The sequence below is a fragment of the Herpailurus yagouaroundi genome, unplaced genomic scaffold (assembly GCF_014898765.1).
Source record: "Herpailurus yagouaroundi ecotype Mexico unplaced genomic scaffold, PumYag 29, whole genome shotgun sequence".
NCBI classification, from domain to species: Eukaryota; Metazoa; Chordata; class Mammalia; order Carnivora; family Felidae; genus Herpailurus; species Herpailurus yagouaroundi.
The window spans coordinates 99,363,156-99,384,939 of record NW_024412377.1 but is presented as its reverse complement, the minus strand read 5'-3'; the positions used below and the strand labels follow the sequence as shown (position 1 = coordinate 99,384,939).

The 21,784-nt window shown below is 40.9% G+C and overlaps 1 protein-coding gene and 1 long non-coding RNA gene across 4 annotated transcripts in view; one reads left to right on the top strand and one right to left on the bottom strand.

Moving 5' to 3' along the window:
* The window catches only part of IQGAP2 (IQ motif containing GTPase activating protein 2), a 298,102-nt gene that overhangs the window by 81,343 nt on the left and 194,975 nt on the right, over positions 1–21,784 (top strand). The gene's annotated exons all lie outside the window — the stretch shown is intronic.
* On the bottom strand, positions 4,028–4,839 carry LOC121014328 (uncharacterized). The gene is made up of 2 exons (XR_005783160.1): positions 4,656–4,839; positions 4,028–4,554 (listed from the first exon to the last, which is right to left on the bottom strand). It is a non-coding gene; the product is annotated as an uncharacterized LOC121014328 (long non-coding RNA).

Genomic DNA, 21,784 nt, shown 5'->3' with positions numbered 1-21,784 from the left:
CCAGGTTGCAGGATGCTAAGATAGCAAATAGTAGATTTGGCCTTTGTTCACGATGAAATGAATTATACCCTCTGTTCGCTAGTAGCTTCTGCCAGGAGTTTGGTCTCTTTAACTGGTTTCCCTGGCTCTTTGCTTGTCCCCCCACCTACCATACTGTGTTCCCAGCACACTGCCAGGACTAGCCTTTTCACTCACAAGTCCAAATCATGTGACTTCTCTTCCCCAAACTCCACAGTGGCTCCCATCTCAGGTTATGAGCCAAGGTCCTCCCAGTGGTCCACAAGGCACCCTATCCATTAGTGCTCTGGTCTCAACTCCTTCATTGCCCACTCCACTCTGGCCACCCTTGCCTACTTGGTGTTGCTCAGATCCCCCTAGAATGCTCTCCCTTGAGGCCTCACCCCTGCGTGTCTCCACGTCAAATCTCACCTCCTTGAAGTCTGCTCAGATATCTCCCGACCATCCTATTTAAAATTGTAACTTGTCCTCACACCCCTGCCTTGGCCCTCCCCATACCTCTGACCCTATTCTGCCTGTTAATGTTTGTGACTTGAATTGATTTCAAACCCAATACATCTTTTATTACTACCGCTACTCTTACTAGTATTGTTCGTCATCAGACCTGTCCACATTGCCCCACCCATACGTATGCTGTTTAAAGGCAGGAATCTTCACCTGTTGTGTTAACTGGTGCATCACAAATGCTCACAATAGTGCCTGGTACAAAGTAGAAGTTAGTGAATGTTCGAATGCACTGTGATTTTCCTGCTATTACTCATAAGGCCTAGTTAACTACACTTCCCCACCCCATATTAAATGGGTTTTGGTCACAGGAGAGAATAGTTGATCCTACCAGGATCTAAATTCTCTGTATATTTTACCCAATTTTTTTTCTTCAAATGACCCATTTCCTCTGAGATTTTTAGAGCAAAGTTTTATGAAATGTGTACAACAATTAGAGAACAAAATTTGAAGTCCACTTTTCACATAAAAGACAGTTACTTGGCAGAAGGGTCCAATCATATTATATCATAGAGGATTTGTGCTCTGCAAGGCTGAAATGGACTTTACTATAAAAACCTGGCAATACTGGAAGATAAGATCCTCTGCTTCTGGAGCATACATTTCCTGGATGCATTTCAGTAATGCTTAACAATGAGCTCTGCATCATAACTGTCTTGAGGAATATCTGTTAACCCCCAATTAGGTGTGACCTTTACCATTCTGTTACCTCTTAATTCTGGCACTAAACACACACACACACACACACACACACACATGAAACAAAAGGGAAAATATGGCGGAGAAATAGGTGGAGAAAGAATAATTGCATAAAAGGACCACAGTTTGGGGTGGGTATTTTTGTACTGATTTTTGTCACCTCACCTGCTTTTCTTCTGTGCACACGCATATTAGAACACTCATACGCTCTCACCTCCCTCTGCTCCTCCATCAAAAACAAAGTTGTTGCAAGAAATTTAGGAAATGATCGTAGAGATTGTGGAGATGTGCAGGCCTTTGGATAACTTCAAATTACATAGCCTGCCATCTTACAAGTAACTTGCAAAGGTGAGTTGGGGGCTCTTTAGAGTCTCAGATGGAAAAATTCCAGGAATACTGTGTGAATGGGTTTTTCCCGCCCTCCAAATGAGAAAGTTCCTTTTTCTGAAGAGCTGTTTCTACACCTTTTTATTGCATTACTCATTTCTCAATGGGTTTATTATGTGCAAGATGGGCAAACATTGGTTCTTGAGAGGCCAAAAAAAACACCCCAATTTATGTATAAAGGACGTATGTACACACAGTACATAAACAGATATACAATATAGCTATGGTATTAAAATCTCATGGAAGGGCAATTAGGAAAAATCTAAAGAAAGTCCTAGGGGTGGAAGCCATAATTAAAATAATAGTTGTTACACCACACCACTCTGACCTAGACTCCAAGGCACCAGCCTAGGGCATGAGTGGCTTGTTCTGGGCGTTCATGATTTTGTATGAGGTCTGGAGGAAGTTGTTTTGATGGTTTAGTAGTGAGCTGTGTCCAGGGGCCTAAGTCTGTAAGGAGAACAGGTGGATCCATTTGATGTGTCGGGCTATGGGTGAACAGACAGAATTGCTCAGGTTCCCTGGAATCCTGCAGGGCTGAGTGGAGGATTTGCTGGACTCCGAGAGACTGGCAGGCAGGAGCAGCATTGGGGAATGTGAAGGGCGTTTGGAATGTCCCACATAAGCCACCTCCCCGAGAAGCAGCACATCCCCTTTTCTTTTTGCTTCTGCCATTAACATAGGTCCCTTTGCATTGGTCATTTGAGCATAGCTGAATGCAGCAGCTGGCGGGACAGACCTGTGGCTGCCGAAGATCAGCAGCACTCTGTCAGCCCTTGTGAGGAACAGAATGGTGGCCACACGTGGCTTGGACATAGCTGCCTGTGCCTGCAGAATTTCTGGAGACCACTCTTTTGAGGACTGTGGTCATGAGCCCCCATGAATGTAGCTTTCAGAGGGTGAAGTGGGTTTCCTTTAGCATCTCCGTAGACGAAGACTGAATTTTAAAATTTTATTCAGTCTGTTTCTTTAAGTTTATTTATTTATTTTGAGCGAAAGAGTGGGGGAGGGGCAGAGAGGGAGGGAGAGAAAGAATCCCAAGTAGGCTTTACACTGTCAGTGCAGAGCTCCATCTCCTGACCCTGAGATCGTGACTTAAGGCAAAATCTCAAGAGTCCGATGTTTGATGGACTGAGCCACCCAGATGCACCCTTTAAGTTTCTTAAAGCTTATGTAATTCCTTAACATCAGGAGAGGAAAAGTTTGCCCAGACTTGCCAAGTACCTCAGACATGGCACTCATACAGTCTGTCTCTTGGGGTTGTGAGGAGCTTGAGGGTTGAACCTATTACCTTCATCTGTGTCTTTAGCACTTAGTACGGTATATGACATTTGGGAATTTTGCATTAAATTTTGTGATAAGACAGTGGCCTTGTATGTGGAAGAGGTGACTGGTAACTGAAAATTTGAACATCACCGAAGGACAAATGCTGTAATCTTCTATTTTGGCTCAAGTCAGACTACAAAGGGTCCTTACCGTAGAGTTTAGTTGTGTACCTTAATATTTATTAGGTTACTTTTAAAGAATATTTTCATTAAAAAATTCTGAGTGTCAACTAGGAAAAGATAGAGTTGAGGGTAAATTGCAACATGTAAGACAAAGATTAATCTCCTTAATACATAGAGTCTCTTTTAAATAAGTAAATAAGAAAAGAACATTCAGTTAGAGCTTTTTTGCCTACATTAATTCATAATTAATGTTTTTAAAAAGAAAGCTTATGAAACATATTCAAACTCATTAAAGGCATTATGAAAGCTTCCCATTTTGCCTATCAAATTGACAAGGATTAAAACCTGATCGCTGCTGTTAGAGTGATGGGAAACAGGTATTCATACCTCTTACATGGGAGTGTAAATAATCTATAATCTTGGGGTGCCTGAGTGGCTCAGTCAGTTAAGTGTCTGACTTTGACTCAGGTCATGATCTCACGGTTCTTGAGTTTGAGCCCTGCATTGGGGTCTGGGCTGACAGCTCGGAGCCTGGAGACTGCTTCAGATCCTCTGTTTCTCTCTCTCTGTCTCTTTCCCTCCCCCACTTGCATTCTGTCTCTCTCTGTCTCAAAAATAAATAAACATGAAAAAAAATTTTAAAAGTAATATATAATCTTTGGGAGGATGGTTTGGCAACACAATATTTTTGTGACTCAGCACATTCTTTCACAAGAATGCTTATTGCACATTTACAAAAGAGAAATTATAAGCAGCCTGCATGATGAGGAATAAGGGACTAATTAAATGAGGTAAACACAAATGATGGATATTTGGTCATTAAAAATCAAGTTTGTGAAGTCTAATATCATGTAACTGAACTAGAATCATAGAAAACCATATCTATAGTATATGTTGTATTCAGAAAAATGTATATATTTTCGTAATGTTAATTATATGTATTACTGGATCAAAAATTACAGTTCTTCTTGATACTTTTCAAAATTTCCTGTTTTTATAGTAGGGCAATATCACTTCCATAATCAGGAAAGTTATTTTATAATACAAAGCACAGTCTGGAAGTGAGAGCGATCTTAGGTACTTAATAGGTTACCCATCACTATAATGTATTAATGATGACTTTTCTTTAAGGGTCCTTCCCCAGTGGTTACACAAAGAAAAGTAGTTTAGTAAAAAGCCCTTAATGTTTACTTTAATCACTATTAAATACGTTACTAAAACAGAAACAAATAGAAGCTGCGTGGAATTGGAGAAGGAGCAAGGACTTCTCAGGTACATAGTCCTGGGTTGGGATCCTGGTTGTAGCTGTGGGACCTTTGGTGTTGGACCTACAATTTCCCCATTTATGAAGTGGGTGTATTAACCATCTCTGTCCTCTTAGGACTGTCTTGGGAAGCAACTCGAGTAGCGTGTGGGGGACACTTAGCACAGAGTGTGACTCAGTGAACAGGTGGCTCTTCTTAGGGGGAGCAGCCTCGCGGGAGGAGTATAGCATTTCCTTTAAGAGATCCAAACTTGAAAACCATGTATTAGGAACTGATTACTCCCTTTACAAAGGATGACTATTGTGATGGTGTATTAATTTTCTATTACCTAAACTTAACAGCTTGAAGTGCAGACATTTATCATCTAATGGTTTCTGTGGGTCAGAAGTCTGGCCATGGCTTAACTGAATCCTCTACCGGAGGCTGCCATCAAGATGGTGAGTGGGGCAGGGCACCTGGGTGGCTCAGTTAAGCATCCGACTCTTGATCTCAGATCAGGACTTGATCTCACGGTGGTGAGTTCAAGCCCTGCGTTGGGACCTGCGCTGGGCATGAAACCTACTTAAGAAAAAAAAAAAAAAAAAGAAAGAAAGAAAGAAAGAAAAGGTGGTGAGTGAGGTGGAATCTCCTGTGGAGGCATCTACTTCCTTGTTCATTGGTTGTTAGCAGCATTCAGTTTCCTGGGGTTGGATGCAGGATTCATGGCAGCTTGCTTATTCCGAGCTAGGAAGTGGGAAGAGAAAGACAAGCACAGATGCTTGTAATAGCAAGACAGAGTCTTACCTAAGTCAGTGTAATTATGGGGATACCAGTCTGTTACCTTTGCCATATTGGTTAGAAGAAAATCACAAGTCCCACTGGCACTTAAGAGAAGGTAATCACGCAAACAGGTAAATACCCTAAAGGGGGGATCATGTGGAGGGTTGCTTTGCTACAAATGATATTGACATGTGTTCCATACACAGAAGCGAGTGCACTATTTTAGAAAGTGATTTGGTTGAGGAAAATACTGGCTTACATTTTATTTTATTTTATTTTATTTTTTTATTTTATTTTTTTTTTTTCTGGCTTACATTTTAATAACATTGATTGGAAAGCAAGATGAAACCACCCTGTGTTTGTTTGGGTTAACTGTTAAGGGCCAATAGTGCTGTCATCTGTGATTTAGAGGTTGAGGGCACTGCTCTCTTCCTTGAAAACCCTGGTTATCTTCCAACTCAGCCTTTGGGGATCTCAAGACTTGTTACTTTGTAAGTAATGGGTAATTGAAGTATTACTTCAAAGATGGTTTTTCTTTTCTATAATGCTGGACTTTCTTTTATTATTTCTGCACTCTTTATAAGTACTCATTTCAGCGAAAATAAACTTTGCCTTGTCTCACCCAGATTCATTGTTAAGCGTTAAACCTTCGTTTGTTCTCTAGATTGAAAAAAGGCATTTGTTTTGCTTTGAACTTGGCATTCTCAAATGAGAAGTGTGGCATTTTGTGTTCTCTGCTGGCCTCCCCCTCCTTGCACTGGCTCAGAGTTCTGATTAGTCAACTCTCCTCTGTATATGAAAATGTTGATGAATAATGCTAAGAATTGCATGGGTCTCACAAAGGCCCAAATGTGGTTGCTGTTTGAGATAAGTATACTGAAATACAGAATGTAATGTTTTTGGAGGTACATTTGTAATCCAGAAGATGAGGACGGGTGACTGATCATACCCACACCCAAGGGAAAAGAGGCCCTGATGAACATCAGAACTTTCGGGCTGTGAACAGATGTGCCAGCTGCCCCATTATGGTACTTCTAGGGGCTGCAGGTTGGAGTCTTGGTGACTGGACTCTGGAATATTTTATAACATGTATTTATGAGAGCTTAAGTGTATGGCTGACTGACCAAACTTAGCAAGGCACTGTTAAGTCCTGCACCATCTTACAGTGTAGAACTCCTGCATGAGGAAACATCAAGCCTCCCAACTCTCATATCAAAGGGACTATTAGTCCTTGCTGGACATATTCTGATTATGCATGGCATATGTCTTAGAATTCAGAACAGAGAGATGCTCAGCATTTTCTCTTCGGCCACTTGTTTGTCAGAACGCTGGATTAGATAACAAATCACTACACGTTTCCATTCTTACTGCAATATATTTGTGTAGTGCAAACCTTTTCAGAATATCTTTTCTTGGTTTCCTATTTTTTCTTGGTTGAATGAATGCATCCATGTTGTGGACTTGAGACAGTTGGTATTATCTCCATTTTATAGGTGAGGAAACTAAGCCTCAAGGATCTTCCAGGATCATGTCACACAGAAATAGTCAAGGCCACCTCGTCCCAAACCTCAGATACCTTTTATGAATGAACTGTGGTGAAGGGCGGGGGTCCGTTTGAATCCCACCTCTTCTCCGTCCCAGTTCTGTGACCTTGGACTGTCACTAATCTTCAAAGCCTCAGTTTTCTCATGTGTGATGTGGAGAGACTGCCTTCTCATAGGGTTATTAGGGTGAAAGGACAATGAAAGCATAGTTCCTAAACGTGGTGGGCACTCAGTTTATGGCACCCATTGATAGAATTGATTCTGCTCTTATTCTCACAATTTAGGTGTTGGTTGGGCTCCCAAGCCCATGGGATATAGGTATCTGAAATTCCAGGCCCATAACCCACAGTCAGTGAAAGAGAGAATGCTGGTGAATTCCTGAAGGTTACCCTGGATGTGGCCTGATCTCTGGGGTCCTGGATCATACTCTCCTACAGGAGAGTTGCCATGATGTGGGGTGAGATGCTCTGAAGGCAAGAGGATGAGCAGAGGATAGTGGAAAAAGTGGAAGGTGTGGCTTTTGGGCAAACTCTCAGATTTGCTATTCATATATTAGCGAATCATTTAAAAATTTTTTTTCAACGTTTTTTATTTATTTTGGGGACAGAGAGAGACAGAGCATGAACGGGGGAGGGGCAGAGAGAGAGGGAGACACAGAATCGGAAACAGGCTTCAGGCTCCGAGCCATCAGCCCAGAGCCCGACACAGGGCTCGAACTCACGGACCGCGAGATCGTGACCTGGCTGAAGTCGGACGCTCAACCGACTGCGCCACCCAGGCGCCCCTATTAGTGATTCATTTAAAGGAGAAAAAGGAGTAGGGAGGTATGATGGGTTTTACTTAGTGTGGCATCCAAAAAATTCTGAATTCTGACCTCCTGCCAGGGATTTGGATTCTAATTTGTCACTCGTACAGATAGCGCTGTCATTACTGTGTTAACACAAGAAGCCATCTCTTCTTACCCACTGTCAAAATCCATCTCGGGTACTAAGGTCGGTCAGAGAAAGACAAATATCCTATGATTTCACTCATGTGTAGAATTTAAGATACAAAACAGTTGAACATAAGGGAAGCAAAAATAATGTAAAAACAGGGAGGGTGACAAAACATAAGAGACTCTTAGATACAGAGAACAAACTGAGGGTTGTGGGCGGGGTGTTGGGTGGGGGGATGGGCTAAACGGGCAATGGGCATTAAGAAGGGCACTTGTTGCTATGAGCACTGGGTGTTATATGTAAGTGATGAATCACTAAATTCTATTCCTGAAATTACTATCACACTATATGTTAACTAACCAGGATTTAAATTTAAAAGCATAAATATAAAAAAGAAAACCCACCATCTCAGGGACTAGGAGCAAATATCCTGCTCTAATGAAGTCTGTGTCTTTTATGTGTATGCCAAGGAAGGTTGCTTCTGGAACTCCAGCATCTGGGCCCTCAGTCCTGTCCCTCTGTCTGTGAATCAGAGAGAAGGTCTACTCCTGGACTTCTGAGCAGATGTCTTTTTTAACCACTTTAAAAGCATTGTTGCCCTGTATCTGGATCTTCTTTTACTCATTCAAAAATAAAACAGCTCCTTTAAGAGGAGAGATTCCTCTGCTTTCCTGCATGAGTTCTGAGATGTGGTGCAGAAAATGAACTTCTCTGAGCTCTTTTAAATTTTGCGTCCCATAGCAAGTTATCTCTGCAGGTTTTTTAAAGCATGGCACTATATACATACACATGTGCCCACCAGCATTTAATGAAAGGCTACAATTCCAAGGTAAGACAGCTTGAAAGTATTCAAAAAACTAATCCGCTTTCTAACCTAACATAAACTCTGGGACAAGTTGCTTAAACTTTCCAAGTTACACGTAAAATAGGAATAAGAAGAGCTGCTACACAAATTTGTTCTGGAGAGCATACGCTCTCAGTAAAACATCAAATGTTAATTTACTTTATTTAAAAGAAAAATCCTGGAAGCCCTTGTTGCAGTGCAGCATTGTCATAACAAACTCTTTTTTCTTAATATAGAAAGCTTAGAAAATACAGAAATGAGGGGCGCCTGGGTGGCTCAGTCAGTTGAGCGCCTGACTTCGGCTCAGGTCATGATCTCACAGTTTGTGAGTTGAAGCCCCATGTCGGGCTCTGTGCTGACAGCTCAGGGCCTGGAGCCTGCTTTAGATTCTGTCTCCTTCTCTCTCTGCCCCTCCCCACTTGCTCTCTGTCTCTCTGTCTCTCTCTCTCAAAAATAAAAAAAAAAAAAATTAAAAAAATTAAAAAAAAAAAGAAAAAACAGAAATGCATAAATGTTCATTTCAAACTTTACCCTACAGAAAAATAATAAGACATCGTGATGTCTTTATTCCCTGGGGTTTTTTTTAACTTGAGATACTTTTGTGTGTGAAACATGTCATGCCAATAGAAGTCCATAGAAGATACATGCACAGCTTAAGGCTCACTAAATATGTGGGTACCTATCACTCAGTTGAACATCCAGAACATTGCCAGTTCCTATGAACCTGTGTGCCTGACTTCATTTATTTCGTTTTTAAAGATCAAGTTGGATTTATATATTTCATATTGTGCTCTTTTTCTTTATCTGCGTTTATCTATAATGTGATCATTTTAGGTTGTTTTTTTTGTCTTTGGAGCATAAAGTAAGCTCATGGACTATCCTTATTTTAATGATAATTATTGCTGGTAACCTAATATATGCCAGGCATTCTGTCTAAATGTTTAATTTTACACTACCCTATGAGCTGCAGTAGTTCCTCACTTAACCAATGGGAGAACAGACTTTCAGAATATTTAAGTAAATTGCCACATGATCTAACAAGCAACAGATCTGAGAATGGAGCCCACGTTCCTTGTCACTTCTATTCCCACCAGCTGCCTGATGTACTACATATTAGAAGTGCAATGCACATTGAAGGAATTGGCCATTAGATGTATTTCTGCCTAATTCTAAGCAAGAATTACACACATGACTAGGCTCTAGTTTTTAGATGGTGCTGGTGCCACAGAAACCCAAATGGAGGCAAACTTCAACAAGAAATGTGGGGAAAGGATAATTTCTTGATAACCTAAACAGTATCACATGCAGAAGGTCTGCTTCTATTTGGAGGGCCCCTTGTGTTGGGTTGTCTGGTCCTCCCCCTCTCTCCCGTTCCACCCCCATATTGTAGTGGACCAAAGTCTGGGCTTTTATGTTCTAAGTTGCCCTCCTGCTGTGTTTTCTACATCTGTGCATCTATAATTACGGTGCCACCTGGGAGAGCCGCTCTCCTCCTCTCTTTGCCCATGGAGACATTGCCCTGTGGAGTCTAAAGAATGAAATGGTTGCTATGGTTGCCGCGCGGCAACAACGTCGAGCTCAGTTTGACTTGAAAGTCACGCTGCTGCATGTAGAAGGTTGGAGACTCAATTTGGCCCAGTTACAAGTTGCTTATTATATTCTATAGGTATAGTCACTGTGGCATCCTTGGCTGTACTCTGTGACCTCTAAGATGTGTATAGAAATAGAATGTGAATAAAAGACTGTGTCTGTTGAGGTAGGAAAGCCTCTCTCCCATAAATAACTTCTGGCTCTCGCGTGACGTGCTACAGCTCTCGTTAAGTTTAGTGAGGCAGCCGTGGTTCCACTTGCCCAAGCGTTCTTTTCTACAAGCCTCACCTTCATCCTCACTACTGTCTCTTTTTGAGGTATGGGAATTTACTGCCTGGGACCAGTGAATAGCAAAACCCTATTGGGATTTTTTCAAAGGGCCATTAAATGCCAGCAGCTACCACCGCTTGCTGAGGACAATAAAAGGAGTGGAGTAAGGTGGTCACCATTAGACAAACACATTTATGTTTGAATTGTTACACTGTAGGTGTCCAACTTCAGTAATGCTATAATCAGTTTGAGTTCATTTAATCATGCTTGCATTGAAATAGGTTTTTGCATTGAGGAGGACATTGGTTGGGATGAGCCCTGGGTCTTGTATATAAGTGATGAATCATGGGAATCTACCCCCAAAACCAAGAGCACACTGTATACCCTGTATGTCAGCTAACTTGACAATAAATTATATTAAAAAAATAAAAAATAAATAGGGGTTTTTTTTTTGAAACCTAGTGGGAATATTGCAACATATAAAGAGTTGAAGGTGTTTTGGGGCGCCTGGGTGGCGCAGTCGGTTAAGCGTCTGACTTCAGCCAGGTCACGATCTCGCGATCCGTGAGTTCGAGCCCCGCGTCGGGCTCTGGGCTGATGGCTCAGAGCCTGGAGCCTGTTTCCGATTCTGTGTCTCCCTCTCTCTCTGCCCCTCCCCCGTTCATGCTCTGTCTCTCTCTGTCCCAAAAATAAATAAACGTTGAAAAAAAAAGAGTTGAAGGTGTTTTGACTTAATGTCTGAAGTATGATATAATTCTTCGAAAAAGTTGGAGAACTTTGGAACATGCTCTTAAGAGAGGTTACTCCTAAAATGTCATTCAATGTAGTTCAGATCGACTTTGTAATTTTTTAGTAATTCATTAAAATTTTTAATTCGTTTAAAAGTTTTTAATTTTAATTCGTTAAAAAGTTTTGCCGTGGTACCCAGTGACTTTTGGTGGCATGCTCCTGTGTTGGTGTGAAGTCCTGGTGAACAAGGAAGTCTCACAGATTGTTGTTCTTTCGAGCTGGACTGGTAGTTTTGGACGAGAGGCAGGTATTCTCTTGGCTGGCGATGTTTCGAGATGTCTGCATGGAATCTTGCGTCTCACAAGAGTCGATCTCATTGGTGGGTTCTTCCCACATGCCCTACTAAAGCTGCTGAATCCGTGAACCATCAGAGCTGGCAGGGTCTTTGGCAGTGGCCTTGACTTTTAAAGCATCCTGTGCCGACAGAGGAGTGTGCCTACGTAAAACATTGTCAGGATACATTCAGGCGTCAGGGCTTCGAGTGCATTCCTCCCCCCCAAGCCTCCCCACCCTCGATTTTCATCAGCCTTGTGCCCCTGACTTCTCACAACTCCTATCCTAGGATTGGGGGAACAGGCAAAATCTTTGGGTCAATACCTTCAAAGGGAGCAAGGGCAAGGGAACTAGTTACCATATCTGCACACAGCTCAGGTTACCTGCTCATAAGGTCTTTTTTGTCTTCCTAATTTTTGTTGTTGGTGCTGTTCCACTGCCACTCTGCCTTCTGTGTCTGCTGCTCTAATCAACTTTTAAATGCTGAAGTTCATCAAGACTCAGTCCTAGGCTCCCTCCTCTCCTCTGTCTGTACTTTGTGAGGTAGGTGGACGAAGGTGGGGTTTTCCCTGTGGGAGATGACTTCTAAGTGTCCATCTCTAGCCCAGGCCACCTCTCTGAGCCCCGGGTCTGTCTGTGTCACTGCAAACTCAACATTCTCCACTTGTGTGTGCTATCTCAAACAAGCATTCAGATCCAAACTCAAGACCTTCTAATACCCCCCTCCCACCATAATCCTTCCCCCAACAAAAGATTGGGCTTTCCTCCATGTCCTCTTCCCATGAAAAGCACCACAATCCACTCAACTTCACAGCCCAGGAATCTACACCAGCATCTCCCCCTTCCCCTTTATGTTCAATAGTGCCTACGTTCTATCATTCCTGACTCTTAAATCTCTGTTCTTCATATGGTCTGCCTAGTGATTTGGTCCTTGCCTCCTTCACTCATCCCTAGCACCACCTCCCCTGGCCATACTGGTCCTCATCTGTCCCTCAGATGGACCCTTCCCACATTAGAGCCCTCACGTAAGTACCCTCTTACTGGCTACTGCACACCATCCTACTGATTTCATATGAAGGACCGTGTCCTTAGAGGAACCTTCCCTTGATACTTAGATGGCCATTCATCGTGGATAAGCTCTTAAGGCCTGTGTGGCTCTCTCAGAAGAGATTTAGTCCCGGAAGAATAAGGACTGTGCCCTTGTTCACAGCATTTGCTTGCTGCCTAGCGCAGAGTCTGGCACTAGGTAAACGCTTGGAAGATCCTCGTTTAGTGAATGAATGAATGAAGCCCGGCTCAGTCTAGCAGTTCACATACGTCATCTACTTGGGCCTCAAAATCATGTTCAGATTGCCTCAAGAGCTTGCTAAGACTACTCTGGAAGCAACAAAACAGAGCAGGGAGTCACCTTGGGACTGGGGAGTTGCCCAAGTATAGGCTCTTCTCCCATCACCAGCTTTCTCAAAGAAGAAACACTTGCTGCTGTTAGATTTAATTAATAAGTTAGGGATGATAAAAGGAGAAAGGAGCAAGGATTCTTCTCGTAAGGGAAATTGAGGAAGAGTTTGAGGAGATTTGCATTTTACAGGTGCTAATTTCCTTAGGGTAGTTTCTTTAAAAAAAAATCCTTGGGGTGCCTGGGTGGCTCAGTCGGTTAAGCGTCCGACTTCGGCTCAGGTCATGATCTTGCAGTCTGTGAGTTCGAGCCCCGCGTCAGGCTCTGTGCTGACAGCTCAGAGCCTGGAGCCTGTTTCAGATTCTGTGTCTCCCTCTCTCTGACCCTCCCCCGTTCATGCTCTGTCTCTCTCTGTCTCAAAAATAAATAAACATTAAAAAAAAATCCTCATAAGTAATAAGCTTGGGGGACTATAGGTTTTGCTGCCAAACCTCTGAGTGACATTCCAAGTCTACCATCCGCTGTTTCCTGAGATGGTCTGGCCTCCAGAGCCACACTGATCTATTCCTGATCTCCAGGCTTGTAGCTTTTAATCAAACCTCTTTCAGCTTCTTTCTCCTCTACCATTTTAGTTCTTATCTTTTTAGACCCCATTTATCCACTCAAAAGATATCTGTTTATCATCCGTGATGTTCCTCGCACTGTGCTGGGACCCACCTTTATTCCTGTAGCTTGTAAACATCTCCCCACCAGTACCCCTCTCCTCAGTAACCACCACACTTTCAACAGGAACTGTCATTAGTTATGTAATGAGGTCTTGACTGTATAAGGGTGCAGAGCCTTCTTTAAACATTGAGTACTTTCTGTACTAGGCTTGGAATTTTAGGAATAGACATCTTCAGTGTTTCGTGGTCTGTTTGCCCTACCAGCAGCCAGGCAGGAAAGGGCAGATAACTAGTGTAAAATCATGAAGTACATATAATTCACCAAAGCCACGCAAGTTTTAGCTACTGGATACCTCTGAGGCCTCCGTCCATTCTTGGCTCAAACACCATACAAAAAGTAACCTAAGAGACCTAGTATTTGGGCAAGAGGTAGTACTAGTTGATTTTCTTTATCACTTTCTCACTCTACTCTCCCCACACCCCATTTATCTAAGTACAGTTAGTTCACTGCAAGTAAATGTCTTGTTCCTAACATATGAAAGCTAGCACTTAATGGACAATTCATAAATGTTACTATCTTTCCACAGAAAGCAGTGACATGTGTTTATCTCACACTTGAAGTTAGTGGAAAAAATACTGACCATCAAGTACACATCTATCTACCCTATTTGGATTTGACCCAAGAGTTAAGCCAGATGGACCCTACAGGAGACAAAAATAATGGTCTTCAGAGTGGAAAGTGGAAAAAAAAAATAGTGGGACATCTATTTTTTTTATTTATTGCCTCTTCAAATGTTATTTTTTAGACAAAAATGTAGATAATATTTTGGAGCTAATAATTACAGCAAGAAAGAAGTATACAAAGTTAAAACACAAAATTCAGTGACTTTTTTCTGTACACTATCAATGAATGAGTGGAATTGGAAATTAAAAACACAACACCATTGACATTAGCACCCCCCAAATGAAATACTTAAGTATAAATATAACAATATGTACAAGAAGTATATGAGGAAAGCCATAGCCCTCTGATGAACAAAATCTAAGAAGCACTACATGAAGAGAGATACTCCCTGTAAGAAGACTTAATTTTACCAAGGTCATCTGTTCCAACTTACTCTATAGATTCAATGCAATTTCAATCAAAATTCCACAAGTTATTTTGTGGATATTGACAACCTATTTTTAAAATTAACACGGAGAAGCAAAAGCCCCAGAATAGCCAACACAATACTGAAGGAGAATAATTGGAGGACAGTACCTGACTTGAAACTTACTGGAAAGCTCTAGTGATCAAGACAGTGTGATAGTGGTAAAAGAGTAGACAGTACATCAATGGAAAGGAATAGAGAGCCCAGAAATAGACCCACGTAAGTATAGTTAACTGATCTTGGACAAAAGAGCCAAGCAATACAATGGAATAAAAATGGTCTTTTTAACAATAAAAGAGTAAAAAGATCACTCTCTGGCTGCCAAGGGTGAGAACAGGGAAGGAGAGATGAATAGAAAGAACAAAGAAGATTTTTAAGGACATGAAAATACTGTATATAATACTATAGTGGTGGTTACATTTGTCCAAATACATGGCATATACAATACCAAGAGTGAACCCTAGGGTAAACTATAGACTTCAGGTGATAATGATGTGTCAACGTTGAGTCATTGATTATAACAAATGTACAGTTACTGTAGGAAAATGTTGAAAATGGGAGAGGCTGTACCTGTGTAGGGGCAGGTGGTAAATGAGAAGGCTCTGTACCTTCTCAATTTTGCTGTCAACCTAAGACTACTCTAAGAACTATTTTTTTAATTAAAAAAAATTTTTTTAATGTTAATGTATTATTGAGAGATAGAGCGAGACAGAGCATGAGCGTGGGAGGGGCAGAGCATGAGCATGGTCCAGGCCCTGAGCTGTCAGCACAGAGCCCGACGCGGGGTTCAAACCCACCAACTGTGAGATCATGACCTGAGCTGAAGTCGGACACCCAAATGACTGAGCCACCCAGGCACCCCTAAGAACTATTCTGTGAGATCATGACCTGAGCTGAAGTCGGACACCCAAATGACTGAGCCACCCAGGCTCCCCTAAGAACTATTTGTTTAATGGGGACAGTGTTAGTACACAACAGCAATACCAAACATTTCTCTCGCTCTATGTCAGCCACTGTTGTGAGCTCTTTAGGTATATTAGTTAATCCTCAGAAAAACCTTATGAAGGGCTGTTTTTATCCCTATTTGACAAATAGGGAAATAGGCAGACAGAGGTTTAGTAATAGGCAGACAGAGGTTTAGTAACTTGCTAGTGAAGCTGATAAGTGGTAGACTGTCAAACCCAGGGAGTCTGGTACCAAAACTCTGCTCTCAACCATTCTGCTAAGCTATAGTATGTGTATATAATTTGCAAGGAAACATATGTGTGCTTATAATACTTGTTCTATAGGAGTATATGACTGAGAAAGCTGAGAGACCATTGTTTGAGAAGGCTTGATGCAGAATGAGTACTGACTTTTGTTCACTTCTAATACTATGCATCATCATATCATGGGGGTGAGGTTTGCCTATAAAAGGGACTGGGGGAAGGAGTAGATTGTTCTTTCTAGAGGAAGGGTCCTGATGCTTATTGGAGAACATCCTTAGGTAAAGAGGGGTGAGGAGGGAAATGAAGGAAAAATTAGGCCAGAATATATGTGTTAGATACTATGAAAATAAAATGGGTGTGTCTTTTTTTTTTCTTCTTTTTTTGCAAAAGAGAAGGGTCCAGAGTGAATTGGAAAAGGAATAAAGGAAGAATGGCAAAGAGCACAAGGGCCTGTATAGCACCGGTTTAAGATGGAAGCAGGGCAGGCGATGAAGAAAGGGAGGCCTTCATGACCTGGTGATCCACAGGTGGTTTCCAGAGCACCTCCAAAAGCTCAAGGCCAAGTCCTAGAACTGAATACAGTGAGATGCTTACAAATTCATAAGAAAAAACTAAGCCCTTAAAAGTTATCTGGCCAAAGACCCAGGCCAATTCCCAAAAAGGTAAAACTAATAAACTTCCAACAAGCTCACTTCTACAAAATGTCCTAAAACCACCTAGATGTGTTTTTTTACCGGTTAATTGAATGAAACAAAGCAAACACACACACATGTATAAAGCCCTCATCTGCCCCCTCTGTTTTAGGTATCCTGATCCCTTTGCACTTGTGGGGTACACTTTTGGTAAAGTCTGGTGATGTGTGTATGTGTGTACACAGACACACATGTATTTTTCAACTATATATGATATATATATATACGTATATAAAACTAATGTTTCCTTTTAAATCCTGCCCCATATAGCAGTCTCAGATACAGTAAATATCACGTAGCTGTCCTAGCATCACTGATTGTAGTGAAGAATTGGAAATGACACATGTTGATGGTATTTAATCTAGCAAGTCAGTGGAGCATTAGGCAGATTTAGCAATCAGTGATTAGGAAGACAGTATAATCATGCAAGAAAATGTTTGATTATGATGCTGAAAAGAGCAAGACACAACTGTACCTTATAGACTACCTCTGTTATAGTATTTGTCACCTTATGTTGAAATTCCTTATCCGTGGGATACCCGGATGGCGGCTCAGTTGGTAGAGCACATGACTCTTGATCTCTGGGTTGTGAGTTTGAGCCCCATGCTGGGTGTAGACTACTTTTAGAAAATTATAATAAAATATTTAAAAAAGAAGAAGAAGGAAAAGAAGGAGGAGAAGAAGAAATTGCTTGTCCCTTACCTGACTGCCTTTATGGTCCAGACTTGGGAGTTCCAAGCACAGAGATGGGCTAATTTATACTATAGTGCATGTAAATGTATCCACAATGCTTGCCCATGATAGACAATGCTGAATGAATAATCAACTTCTTCCCATGAAACAGTACCCAAGAACTAACAGTTTTTCATATTTTTAAAATTATGGCAAATGGTATGTAGAGAGTTTCTTTTCTGCATTGTATAAAGTATAATCTTAGGAGGGCACCTTTTGGGATGAGCACTGGATGTTGTATGGAAACCAATTTGACAATAAACTTCATATTAAAAAAATAATAAAATAAAATAACTCTGTATTAGACAAAAAAACCCAAAATATTATCTTAGGTTTCTGGATTGAAGATTAAATGAAAGCATTGGTAAAAATTCTCTGGTGTCGTATTGGTAACTGCAATAAGATATCTACCTTAAATGAATGTATACAAATGATTGGTATATGGTCTTGTTACAGAAATCATTAGGGGAAGAACATAATACATTTCAGATCTCTCCAGGATGCTTTGGAGCTGGATTCTTCTAAGTCTGATTCGTATTGTCAGAAAGACCAAGTTTTCAAAGACTAATTTTAGTAGTACTTGACCATTAGCCAAAAGATAGAATATGCCAGTAAAGGAGAGGGTTCTGAATCTTCACCCCAAGAGAATTACTGAGCTATCCAAACACAGATAGTGAAAGACTCAAAGAAGAGAACTCAGCCTTTGTCCAAGGGTTTTGAATCATTGGAAGGAAAGCTTTTAAAACCCCTAGGCACCTCCAGGGCTTCATGTTCTGAATCCTTCCTCCATGCCCAGTTGATGCATGCTAACCTTTCTGCTTTAGTACCTAACTTTGTATTCCATGAAGTCAAAATCTTCTAATTGCTTCCTTTACTGGTGACCTTTAAGAGATCACTTAGGCTTCTTGGGCTCAGTCTCTAAAGAAACCAAAATCTAAAGTATGATAGCATTTGTTGAATTAGGCAGAGAAAAAGCTATTTAGAACTACTGTGAGACCGGAGAGCTTCTCAGATGCTATAGCCTGAACTGAGGATGTGGATATTCACAGATTTTTAGTCTCAAAGTCTGTAAGTCATAATTTTTATTTAAAAAAAAAGTTCTTTCTGGGGGCACCTGGGTGGCTCTGTCAGTTAAGCATCGACTCTCGATTTCAGCTAAGGTCTTGATCTCAGGGTCATGAGATTTATCCCCACATTGGGCTCTGTGCTGAGCATGAATCCTACTAAAAAAAAAAAAGTTCCTTCTAATGTTTGTAGGGTTTTGCCTCTTAATAACTATTTACTACATGTATTAGTTTTATAAAATGTTACCTTTGAACTCTCATGGCCTTAGCTAATTTTAATGTTCCTTCATTGGTAGAAGATTTACAGACCATGAAAAAATTAATAGTTCCTATTTATTGAGTGCTTCCTCTGTGCCAGGCACTGTGTTAAATGTAATAGATGTATTATCCCAGTCCTTGCAGCACTCCTTTGAGGGACATGGTATTATTCCTGAAATACATTTTTTAAAACCCCTGAGTTTTCAGAGTTCAGCTTGCTCAGGGTCGAAGCAGGAAGGGAAAGTTCTGTGCTTGACCAAGATCTGTCTGCCATCAAAGCACCACTCTTAGTAAGGATGATGGTCTGGAACTTTGGTAAGATTTAGCATATTAAAACAATTGAATTGGCTTGTGGGTATGTTTCATGTGGGAATTCTAGGAATTCCTTATAAATTTGTGATACTGAAGTTCATTAACTTCCTATCTTTCAAATAAGCCCCAGAAGTATTGATCTGACCTAGCACAAGAGTTAAGTGGAAACTTTTGCACCAGTTGGCATCTAAAAAAGCCAAGCCTTAAAAGACTATATATATTCCCACTGTATGACATTCCAGAGAAGGGAAAGCTGTGGGAAGAGTAAAAGGATCAGTGGTTAGTTAGCAGGGGCTTAGGAGGGAGAGAGGGACAGAAGAATGAATCGTTGGAACCAAGATCATTAGGGGACTGAAACTGTTGTGTATGGTACTGTTAATAGTGGATATGTCATTATGCGTTTGTCAAAACCCGTGTATCAGAATATCTGACATCAAGAGTGAGCCCTGATGTAAATTAGGAACTTTAATTAATAGGGTCTCTGTATTTATCAGTTGAGACAAATGTACCACCCTAATGCAAGATGTTAATAATAAGAGAAATTGGGGGGTGCCTGGGTGGCTCAGTCCATTAAGTGTCCAACTCTTGATCTCAGCTCAGGTCTTGATCTCAGGGTCATGAGTTCAAGCCCCGCATTGGGCTCTGCACTGGGCGTCAGGCCTACTTAAATAATAATAATAATAATAATAATAATAATAATAATAATAATAGGAGAAAGTGGGAGGTGAGGGTGGAAGGCATATTTGTCCTTCCCCCTTAATTTTTTGTAAACCTAAAACTGCTCCAAAAAATACTTAAAAAAAAAAAACAAACTCAAATCTTTCCCTCCAGTGTCAGGATTTCCTCCATGCTTTTTAAGGTACTGACCCCGTGTCCTAAAACAGCAATTACATGTAAAATTCTACTGTCCTTAATCCCACTCCTGGTCTTCTACCAGGTCTGTGGGTGAGCTTTTCTGTATACACTTTGTCTGTCTTTCCAGCTGCCATTATGGTCTCTGCTTACATTTGGTCTATCCACTCTCGAGCCTGTCCTGCATGCTGCCATCATATACATCTTCCTGAAATGTAGCCCTGCTCATATCCCTCCCTGAACCAAAAACCTTTGTTTCCTTGCCCACCTCAAAGATTCTCTATCTGCATCAGGCAGCCTGTACTCCATGAAATCTTGTTAGAAAGAATTGTTTCTTGAAATCAGAAGTGATCACCATCAGTATATCGTCCATAGCTTTTTGTTGGCATTTAGTCTAGTGGTCTTAGGTTAAACATTGTGTTGTACCTGCCCGTTTCTCCCCAGGCAGTTGGACTCTGTGATTTGATGGTAAAGACAGTGCTTTCCCCCGACCAATTGTTTTTGAATCAAGGTATTGCTTTGAATACGGTAGGCACTAGAAGGATTGCATTCAGCTGTATTAATGTATGTATGTTCCCAGTCTCCTTAGAGCTTTGCTGTTTGGTGAAATGAAAGAGAAATCCATTGCCCTATGTTAATAGAACAGGAGGTGAGTTGTCTGACAGTAGAGTATCGTAATTTATTGGTATTTGATCACTGGCGCATTTATGTGGGGATGCGTACCCTCTACTTTGCCCTATTGTGTCTTAATAGTTTAGAGACACCTGGGTGGCTCAATTGGTTAAATGTCCAACTTCAGCTCAGGTCATGATCTCAAGGTCAGTGAGTTCAAGCCCTGAGTTGGGCCCTATGCTAACAGCTCAGAGCCTGGAGCCTGCTTCCAATACTGTGTGTCCTCTCTCTGCCCCTCCCCTGCTTGTACTCTGTGTCTCTTTCTCTCTCAAAAATAATAAATGAACATTAAAAAAAAAACTTAAACAGTTTAGATTGGGGTGCCTGGCTGGCTCAGTTGGTTGACTGACCAACTCTTGATTTCAGCTCAGGTCATGATCTCACAGTTCGTGAGTTCGAGCCCCGCATCAGGCTCTGTGTTGAGTTTGCGGAGCCTGCTTGAGGTTCTCTCCCTCTCTCCCTGCCCCTCTGCTGCGCTCTCTCTCTCTCTCTCTCTGTCAAAATAAATAAATAAACTTTAAAAATTAAAAAAAAAAAGAGTTTGGATTGACATTAATGGTCTTAACCAGTACATCTTGATCCAAATATCTATCCACGTGTCTTTCCAAAAGAAATTTTTGTTGCCTAGTAAATGGGTGCCTTTGCTATCTCTCCAGTTAGAAGATTGAAAATGATATTTAAAGATGCTGTTGTTTTGATAACTTTACATTTTTTGAGGATTCTTGTGACTGTTTCTCAAGTAATTCTTTTAAAAAAGTCTTTTTACCTTGGTGGCTTAATTCCAGTGTAAAATTTTCAATGGGGTGGAAAGGGGTATATATTTTCTAGTCTTTTTTTTTTTTTTAATCTCAAGTAGAAGGTGGGTGAGATAGAAATACGTAGTAGCTCAGTTATTGCCTCCAACACTTAAGAGTTCAGCTTGAAGAAAAATAATTGGCTGGAAAGAAGAAAGGAGCATGCATCTATAGAACCAAAAATTTGTTTATTTGCTTTCAAAACCGTTTTAGCAAAGCACATTTCACCAAGATGAATTTCAGCTTGAGAGATGTCCAGATGTTAAAGTGGCAGGACTCCAAATACTGAATGTGCTGTGGTTTTAGAAAAATAGTCTCTCTCTCTCTCTCTCTCTCTCTCTCTTTTTTTTTTTTGTTTTCTTTTGTTTCTTTAAAAATAAAGGTCAAGAGCGATACCAGCAGGAAAGTCAGAACAGAAGTGAATTTGGAGATATGTTCTCATTGAGGAATAAAGGGAATAATCTTTTAAAAAGGAGCTGCAGTGTAATAAGACATAGGAAATGGACTTATGAGTTCAGTTGACCATAACCTCAATTTCAGTCAATAATGCAATTTGGTGTCAAAAAAGTCACCGAAATATTAGGTTGTTTTATTCTGTGTGTGTTTTGAGGGAAGATTAGCATCCTATTATGGTTTCAGGTGCTACATACATTTTTAACTTCT